Source organism: Dromiciops gliroides, chromosome 4, assembly GCF_019393635.1.
Source record: "Dromiciops gliroides isolate mDroGli1 chromosome 4, mDroGli1.pri, whole genome shotgun sequence".
Classification (NCBI taxonomy): Eukaryota; Metazoa; Chordata; class Mammalia; order Microbiotheria; family Microbiotheriidae; genus Dromiciops; species Dromiciops gliroides.
Window position 1 is genome coordinate 291,413,461 of NC_057864.1, and position 9,651 is coordinate 291,423,111.

The window sequence follows — 9,651 nt, forward strand, 5'->3', positions numbered from 1 at the left end:
TAGGCTCTTAATAAATATTTATTGAAGAAATTAATGAATCTATAATTGATGTATAAAATTAATAGAATGGGATAAAGGAACAATATGAGTTCTTTAGGGGCAAGGGACTATTTTAATTGTGTCTTTGTATTGATAGGGCCCAACAGTGTCTACCAAGCCCATAGAAAGTACCTAAAAATGATTGTTGGATTCAATTAATTGAAGATGTCATTACAAAAGGCTAGCAATAAGTGATCAGAGACGTAGAAAGTTATGTCAGATTAATTTGATCAGGTTGAAATAGGCCTCAGAATTTTCTTTGTCTGAAATTGTTTGAGCTCTTTGGTTGGGTGATATTGGAAAAGCAGGGAAATGCAACAAAAAATTTGTTGGAGAGCCTGGGAAGAGGGAGAGTAGGGAACTGTAAGAAATGTTTATTATAGAGTCATGATGGTGTATTATTGCTCTTAGTGGTAAATAAATTAATCTAGAAACAGTCTAATTTATGTTAAACATTTTACATACAGTGCATTATGATTGACTACGAATGCTAGTTTCATTTCCTACTAAGTGGCTACTGGGTATAAATATGATATTTTCATAAGAGAAATAGTCATAGGATCAGGACCTTTCCCATGCTTATGATACTTTAAAGTTAGCATGCCTATGTTTATTAATATTAATATCAAAGTAGCCCTATAAGTGTTAGTAGGAAGGGAATAAACATTTATTTAACTTGGTGCCTACTATGTGCTAGGCACCAGGCTAAGCACTTTACAAATCTTATCTCATTTGGCCCTCACAACAACCCTGTGAGGATTAACCCTGCTGTGTTATTATTTCCATTTTATAGTTGAGGAAGCTGAGACAAACAGAAGTTAAGTGACTTGGCCAAGGTCACACAGCTAATCAGTGTGTGAGGCCATATTTTAATTTAGACCGCCCTGATTCCAGGCCCAGGGGCTCTATGCACTGTGCCACCCTGCTGCCTCCAGAGGAGAGCTAGAGTATTTAACATTGCTTCTTCCAGACCATGAGGACATAAGAAGAAACTATTCATTTTTGTATAGGTCCTCTGTACTCTTGATATCTTTTTTTTTTTAGTGAGGCAATTGGGGTTAAGTGACTTGCCCACGGTCACATAGCTAGTAAGTATTAAGTGTCTGAGGCCAGATTTGAACTCAGGTACTCCTGAATCCAGGGCTGGTGCTCTATCTACTGCACCACGCAGCTGCCCCTGTACTCTTGATATCTTAATTCTTCCACACTGAAATGGTTATTTTAATTTCAAACACTCCAATGAGGTATTAATTTCATAGCCTGGGGAGACCACTTAAATGCTAACATACTTAAATAATGATTCTCTCTTAATTAGAGAGACTTTGAACAGGGTGGCCCACTTGCATATTTTCCCCCCTTAAAAGTCAAGACTTTTGCTGACTAATAGGGTGAATAAAGTAAGTTTTAAAGAAATAATAATTCCTCAATGAATTTTTTAATATTTTCATTACTTTAGCAATTTGTAGACTAGTGGTATAGCAGATAGAAAACTCCTCTTTTTTTCTTTACTCCTATATTTATTTTTCTTTAATTGTGAAGTATTTTATTTTTCCCCAATTACACATAAAAACAAATTCTAAAATCCAGATTCTTCCCCTTCCTCTCTCCCCCTCCCCCCTCCCCCTTTGAGAAGACGAGCAATTCGATACAGGTTATACATGTGCAGTGATGTAAAACATTTCCACATTAGTCATGTTGTAAACAAAAACATAGACCAAAAAACCTCAAGAAAAAGAGAAGTATTTTAAAAGTTCTGCTTCAATCTCTATTCAGACACCATCAGTTCTTTCTTGGGATGGATAGCATTTTTCACCATGTCTAAAAGACCAATTCTTAAAGTCATGAAGCCCTGGTTTAAGCTCTGATACCTGCACATGTTAGCTGTGTCATTACCTGGATATCATGGTGTATTGGACAGAGTGCTGGATTTGGGCCCAGAGGACTGGATTCAAATCCAGACTCTGCTACTCACTGTATGACCTTGAATACTGAACGTTACTTTCTTCATCTATAAAATGAGAGGGTTGGACTGGATGGTATCTAGGTCCCTTATAACCTTACCTTTGATCCTATGAAGCTCTTAAAACTCTTAGGCAACTTTTCTAAGACTTTATTAACAGACAGGTTTCTGATCTCCATGCATGAGGGTGGTTTCTACGTTAGAAGTTCCCCATGGAAAACTGGGATGCTAATCCACTGTTAGTGGAGTTGTGAACTGATTCAGCCATTCTGGAAAGAAATTTGGAATTATGCCCAAAGGGCTATAAAACTGCATAACCTTTAATCCAGTGATACTACTGCTAGGTTTATATCACAAAGATATCCTGAAAAAGAGAAAAAGACCCATTTGTACAAAAACGTTTATAGCAGCTCTTTTTGTGGTGGCTAAGAATTGGAAATCAAAGGAATGCCCATCAATTGGGGAATGGCTAAAAAAGCTGTGGTGTATGGTTATGATGGAATATTATTGTACTATAAGAAATTATAAGCAGAATGATTTCAGAAAGGCCTGGAAAGACGTGTATGAACTGGTCTACAGTGAAGTGAACAGAACCAAGAGAACGTAGTGACAACAATATTATTTGATGAAGAACTGTGAATGACATAACTATTTTCAGCAATACAATGATCCAAGACAATTCCAAAGAACTAATGATGAAGCATACCATCCACCTCCAAAGAAAGAACTGATTTTTAATTAATACAGACTGCAGTCTTCTATTTATCACTTTCTTCCATTTTTTCTTTTATTCAAGTTTTCTTATACAAAATGACTAATAGTGAATAATATCTTACATAATTGCACATTTATAACCTATATATGCTTGCTTATTGCCTCAGGGGGAGGGGAGGGAAGGGAGGAAAGGAAGGATAGAATTTGGAACTTAAAACTTTAAATAAAAATGTTTATTATTATTTTTAAAAGTTCCCTATGCCAATGAAATCACTGATCCAAAACAAATAATTAAATTGATAGAATAGAGAGGTGCTATCCTTTTTCTCTTCAAAAATAAATAGAATAAGCCACTCGAACCCTTTCTTATTTTATCTTTTAAAATTATTTGGAGATAAATCAACTATGGATAGTGGCATTTCAGCTAACCCCAGCTAATCAGAAGTGTTTATAGGTAAGGATAATAAAATTACATACTTTGAGCTAAGACTTTCTAAATAGAAGGGACCAATATTAGAGATGAGGAAACCAAAACTCAGAGTGGTTATAAGTAACTTTCTTAAGGTCACACAATTAGTGACAACACCTAGACTAGAACAGTGTTTCTGGTAGGTTTAATAATAGTATTTATATAGCACTATAAGAATTGTAAAGCACTGTACATATGTCATCTGGTTTGATCCTCACAATAACCCTGGGGTTGGTGCTTTTATTATCTCCACTTTATTGATGAAGAAATTGAGGCTGAAAAAGGTTAAAAAGACTTTCCCCAGGTCAAACAGTTAATACGTGTCTGAGGCTGGATTGGAACTCAGTTCTTCTTGAATCAAAGTCTAATGCTCTAGCAAATGTCTCATCAAGCCACCACTTGCTTCATTGCATTGGCTCTCATGTCAGAGGAACTGGGTTCAAATCCAACCCTGATGCTTGTTTGTTTGGACTTAAGTTCATTGGTCCTCAATTTCTTTATCTGTGAAATAAGGGGGTTGGACTCAATGATCTCTTAGGTCCTTTATAACTCTACATCTATGATCCTATAATTCATTTCAACTTCATTGTAATTCCAACATATTTTGAAGTACAGTTCATTTCATCAAATGGTTCACAGGGTATAGGACCTGTGCTGGTTTTAAACAACAAGGTTTCTGAACCTAAATTGAAATGTTATTCTTCTTATAAACACTGCATTTCAGAAGTGCTGGTCATTGTGATACATGAACGTTATGTGCAGAGGTCTACCTGAAACCTTCTTCACTGAAATTTTCCATATGTGTTGGGTGCCAGTATTGGTGTCCTTTTTTTTGTGCGGGGGGCAATGGGTGTTAAGTAAGTGTGCCCAGGGTCACACAGCTAGTAAGTGTCAAGTGTCTGAGGCCAGATTTGAACTCAGGTCCTTCTGAATCCAGGGCCAGTGCTTTATCCACCATGCCACCTAGCTTCCCCAATAATATATTACATAATGTATTGGTATCTTTTAGAACATTTTCAAAGAAATATAGCTTTTATGGGTTAGGGGCCAACACTGAGTTTCTCTGGACTCATCAGGGCATGGAGGTGATTCTAGGTTTTTAAAGACTGAGTCAGCTAAGCAGCAAGTTCTGGGTGCTTCCACCACAGCTGGAAAGGCTTTAAGGACAAGCCCAAGGGATGGCTTATATCTGTTGTCCAAGGACTGGCTTAGTTGGGATGGCTTCCATACAGTTGGCCATCAGATGATGAATTTTCTATTTGTAACCACAGCAACTTATGGATGGATACTCCTAAAACCTATAGTGTTTGTATTCTTTATTTATGGAGAAAGTAGCCAAAATGACAGAAAAATCACAGCTTGTTTGAAGATTTTGAAGAAATTGGGGGTGGTTCTTTTTAAGCCAAGATGCCATTATGTTACCCATAGGGATGAATGAGAGAGTAACAAAAAACATCAAGCTTTAACAGCCACAATCACTAAACAGAGGACCCCCCCCCCCATCTCTCTCTCTTTCTCTCTCTCTCTTTCTCTTGGTAACCAGGTGATACAGTCAGTAGAGCACCAGGCCTGGAGTCAGGAAGATATGAATTCACATATGACCTCAGATACTTATTAGCTGTGTGTGCCTGGCCAAGTCACTTAACCTCAGTTCTCCATTTCCTCAGCTGTAAAATGAAGGTAATAATAACAGTTACCTCCAAGAGTTGCTGTGAGGATCAAATGAGATAACAATTGTCTAATGAGTGGTTGCCAATAAATTATAAGCTTTAGCAAGAATATTTAAATGTTTAAGTATTTATTAAAGAGCATTAGGATCAGAGAGAAAGGTAAAAATCTAACTATTTCTAAGAGACCATATTATCCGACCCACCACAGGGAGGCCAGGAACCAAAAGAGACAGCACTCCTCCCCCAGCTCTGCTTCTTACTTTGTGTGTTCTTCCCAGAAATGGGAGGCTCCTCAAGTTGATTGGCTAGTAGCCTTGATAGACAGTACCCATGAGCAAACCACTCATCCTGACACCAAGGAAAAGCTGCATGGCCTTGCCCTCAGAGGCATTCTCCTCATGGTGGAGCTTTGCTACAGTAAATCTCCAGCAGGCGGCATCATTCCAATCGTTACAGTACCTAGCATACAATTGTTGCTATATAGAGGTTTGCTGTTCATGTTATTATTTTATCATTATCATCATCATCGCTGCCACCACCACTTAACAGAGCTACAAGGTATGCTCTGATATTTTCTACATTGGCATCAGCATCCCTGAACAAAGAGAATGATAATGCATTTATAAAAAGAAGCATTGCAGGGGCAGCTAGGTGGTGCAGTGGATAAAGCACCAGTCCTGGATTCAGGAGAACCTGAGTTCAAATCCGGCCTTAGACACTTGACACTTACTAGCTGTGTGACTGTGGGCAAGTCACTTAACCCTCATTGCCCTGCAAAAAACAAAAAAACAAAAAGAAGCATTGCATGGTGTTTATCTTTGGATTCCCTACTGAAATACAATCTACTTTGTGAATTGCTGTGTGGTTTCCTTTAAAACTTATTTCTTAAATCTGTTAATGTTAACAAGAATGTTGAAACTTGCATATTGCAAGACACAAAGTACCCTTTTCTAGTAGATAAGAGTCCTGACCTCAAAGTAAGGAAGATTGGCATTCAAATCCTACTTTTGACATATTCTGGCTACAAGGCACTGGGCAGAGCAAGGGAACAAGCAATTATTTTATGTCTGCTATGTGCCAGACACCATTCTCAGTGCTTTATAAATATCTTATTTGATCTTCACAACAACCCTCTGAGACAGATACTGTTATTATTTTATGGATGAGGGAACTGAGGCAAACAGAGGTTAAATGACTTGCCCAGAGTCCCACAGCTAGTAAGTCTCTGAGGTCACATTCAAACTCAGGTTCTTCTGACTCCAGACCCAGTGCTCTATCCACTATTTCACCTACCTGCCCCTAAGCAGATGTTGTAATCTCTTAATGTACTATGTAACTGTAAAAATAATTACTATTATAATAACAATAACAGCTAAACGCTTTACAATTGTGATCTCATTTGATCCTTCCTCACAACAATCCTGGGAAGTAGATGCTATTTTTATCCTCATTTTATAGATGAGGAAACTGAAGCAAGCAGAGGTTAAGTAACTAGCTTAGGGTCACACAGCTAGTAAAAGGGTCTGAAGCTGAATTTGAACTTAGATCTTCTAGACTCCAGACCCAGTGCTCTACATACATGCTGCCTAGGATTATAAGTTGTAGAGTAGTTGCCAATCTACACTGGCAGGGTGAATTCTTTATACTACTGAAATCATAAGTCCAGTTCAAAGAAAAATCCAAGGTAATGAATGTTTTGTTTATAATTATTTGCTTGGGGCAGCTAGGTGGTACAGTGGATAGAGCACCGGCTCTGGAGTCAGGAGGACCTGAGTTCAAATCCAGCCTCAGACTCTTAACACTTAACTAGCTGTGTGACCATGTCACTTAACCCCAATTGCCTCACCAAAAAAAAAAAATTATATGCTTAGAACATCCACATTCTTCCCATTTTCCTGCTGTGACAATAAGTATTATGACTTTTCAAATCACTTTAATAATTGTTTCAGAGTTGACATTAAGGAAATCTTTTTGTAAAAGTTTAGATTTTTTTAAAAATTAGTTTTGAGGGGTTAACTAGGCGGTGCAGTGGATAAAGCACCAGCCCTGGATTCAGGAGGACCTGAGTTCAAATCCGACCTCAGACACTTGACACTTACTAGCTGCGTGACCCTGGGCAAATCACTTAACCCCCATAGCCCCACCAAAAAAAAAAAAAGTAGTTTTGAGATGATTCTCCCATAGTTTGGTGCAGTTCCTGGTACTGGTGCTGGCCTGGAAATTATATACACGGACATTGTTAGACAGGAGAAAGCACAAGGCTGAAGTCACGCTGCTCAGCCAGGAAAACATTTGGAGCATATGGTTGGGTGCTTACAATTCCCCTAGCAGCATATGACAGCTCTGACTCTTGCCCCTGAGTTTTATTGTTTACATGTAACTTTTGCTCAGTGATAAGCTCGAACTGGTTTTGGACAGAGTGGATTTTTCCTTTGCATTCAGCTTTTAAATTCTCCTACTTGGATGTGGGCTCTGCCACTTTGATTCCACAATGAATCCTGAAATCCATTCTACCTGAGGGTTCATTAAAATGTCCACCTGAAAGTTTCCTCTGATGAAAGAAGATAATGAAGGCATCTTCTTAAAGCATCTTAATTGTTGTTCAAGAACATGTCCTGTGAAATCAACTCCTAGCCAACTCCAAGGAGAGCTTAAACACCCACATTGAAATGGTATTCATTGCTGGATAAACATCTTGGACTTGGCTGTGGGAAATGAATGCTTTCTCTGTTTATTTGTCACCATTTATAAGTTCTTTATGAGGAACATCCATCAGGGGCTCATGGGATTGTAGACTTACAGATGGACTTAGCGCTGGAGTTACTCTTTGGATTCCTTACTGAAGTACAATCTATTTTCTAAATCTTGTTGAGTCACTTTCTTCAAAATGAAAATACTGGGGGCAGTGGTTAAAGCACTGGCCCTGGACTCGGTTGTACCTGAGTTCAAATCCAACCTCAAACACTTGACACTTACTAGCTGTGTGACCCTGGGCAAGTCACTTAACCCCCATTGCCTGCAAAAAAACAAAAACAAAAACAAAAACAAAAAAACCAAAAACAAATCTGGCCTCAGAGACTTAACATTTACTAGCTGTGTGACCTTGGGCAAGTCACTTAACCCTCACTGCCCCACCAAAAAAACCCCCCCAAAAAACGAACAAACAAAAAAGACAAAATGAGAATACTAAAACATGCATATCCCAATAAGAGAGGCACACCTGTATAGTGGATAGAGAATGGATCTCAGACTTACTGGCAGTATGAACCTAGGCAGATCCCTTAACCTTTCTGTGAGCTAGGTAACACTGCAGAATAGGTGCTAACCTTAGAGGTCAGCTAGTCTGCCCCTTCATTTTATAAATGAGGAAACTGAGTTCCATAAGGGTGAAATGACTTTCCCAAGGTCACAGTAAGTGGCAGATCTTGGATCCCAACCTAGGTCCTCTGACTCCAAATCCAATATATTTCCCACTATACCAAGCTGGGATCAGTTTTCCAATTTCTTATTTCTATGAGTTTAGTCTTTTTTCGTCAAGTCTAACTCTTTATGACCCCATTTGGGGTTTTCTTGGTAAAGATACTGGAGTGGTTTGCCATCTCCAGCTCATTTTATAGATAAAGAAACTAAGGCAATCAGGGTTAAGTGACTTGCCTAGGGTAACACAGCTAGTAAGTATCTGAAGTCAGATTTGAACTCAGGAAGATGAGTCTTCCTGACTCCATGCCTAGCACTCTATCCAGCATGCCACCTAGCCACCGTTTCTATAAGTACAGAGTTTTAAATAGTATAATTGATGGAGGAGGCTAAAAGGGTTAACAGATAAACTATCAATAGTAGCTATCAATAGTATCTAAAAGGGTTAACAGAGAAACTTAGGTTTGTGTTCTTACAGTAACTAAGAGGATATCAACCCTTTCTATCAACAGAGACAACAACTAGGGACCATTGACCATTAATAGCCATTAATATTCCTAGATGACAGGACACCTAGAAACCAGATCTTAACTGTAACAAAATGGGTAGTTGTCTCCTCTCAATGAGGATATAACAGTCAATCATATGTCTCCTGCCCTGTTTGTAGGACAAAGGTCTCAGATCCCCTCCTCCCCCTCTGGCTAACAAAATCACATGGTTCAAGGAGCCCTGGTCTCAATAAGGTCCACTCTGGAGTTGTGTCCATATAAGGAAGAATAAGGTCCACTCCTGAGCTATACCCATATAAGGAAGAGGGGTGGGAATACTGAGTTCCTATTAGCTAGTTCTTGCATGTAAATTGTAACCCTTGAGTAATCAGACCAATGATGAAAAAGGGGAGGGTCCATTCACGTTAGGGACTAGGGTATAAAATGGGGCCTACAAGCCCCCTTTCTTTGCACCCACTGGCTGCACACTAGGGTACCTCCTCATGAGAAGGAAATAAAAGAGCCTTTGTCACATCACTGCTGAGTTCCTGAGAATTATTGAGAAGAGGATTGCAAAGCATGTCTTTAGGAGCATGCACAGAAAAGGTCAAATTTGTCCTTAAATTCACCTTATGATGCATAAACCCCAAAAACACACTTCCAAGGAAAAAAGTACCCGCCTCAGGGGTTGGCTTAAGCCCCCAGGAACTCCAAATTAGAATAAATCCTCCCCTGTACCTCCCCAAGGTGGAGATTATGATCAAGAAGTGATGATCAATTATTTTCTGATTATAAATATAACCATTTTCTTCTCCCTATTCAAGATACCTCCCTGGTGCTCTCCCTGTGGTCACTCACAGTACTGCAGTAAAACTTGGGCAACTGAGTCACTGA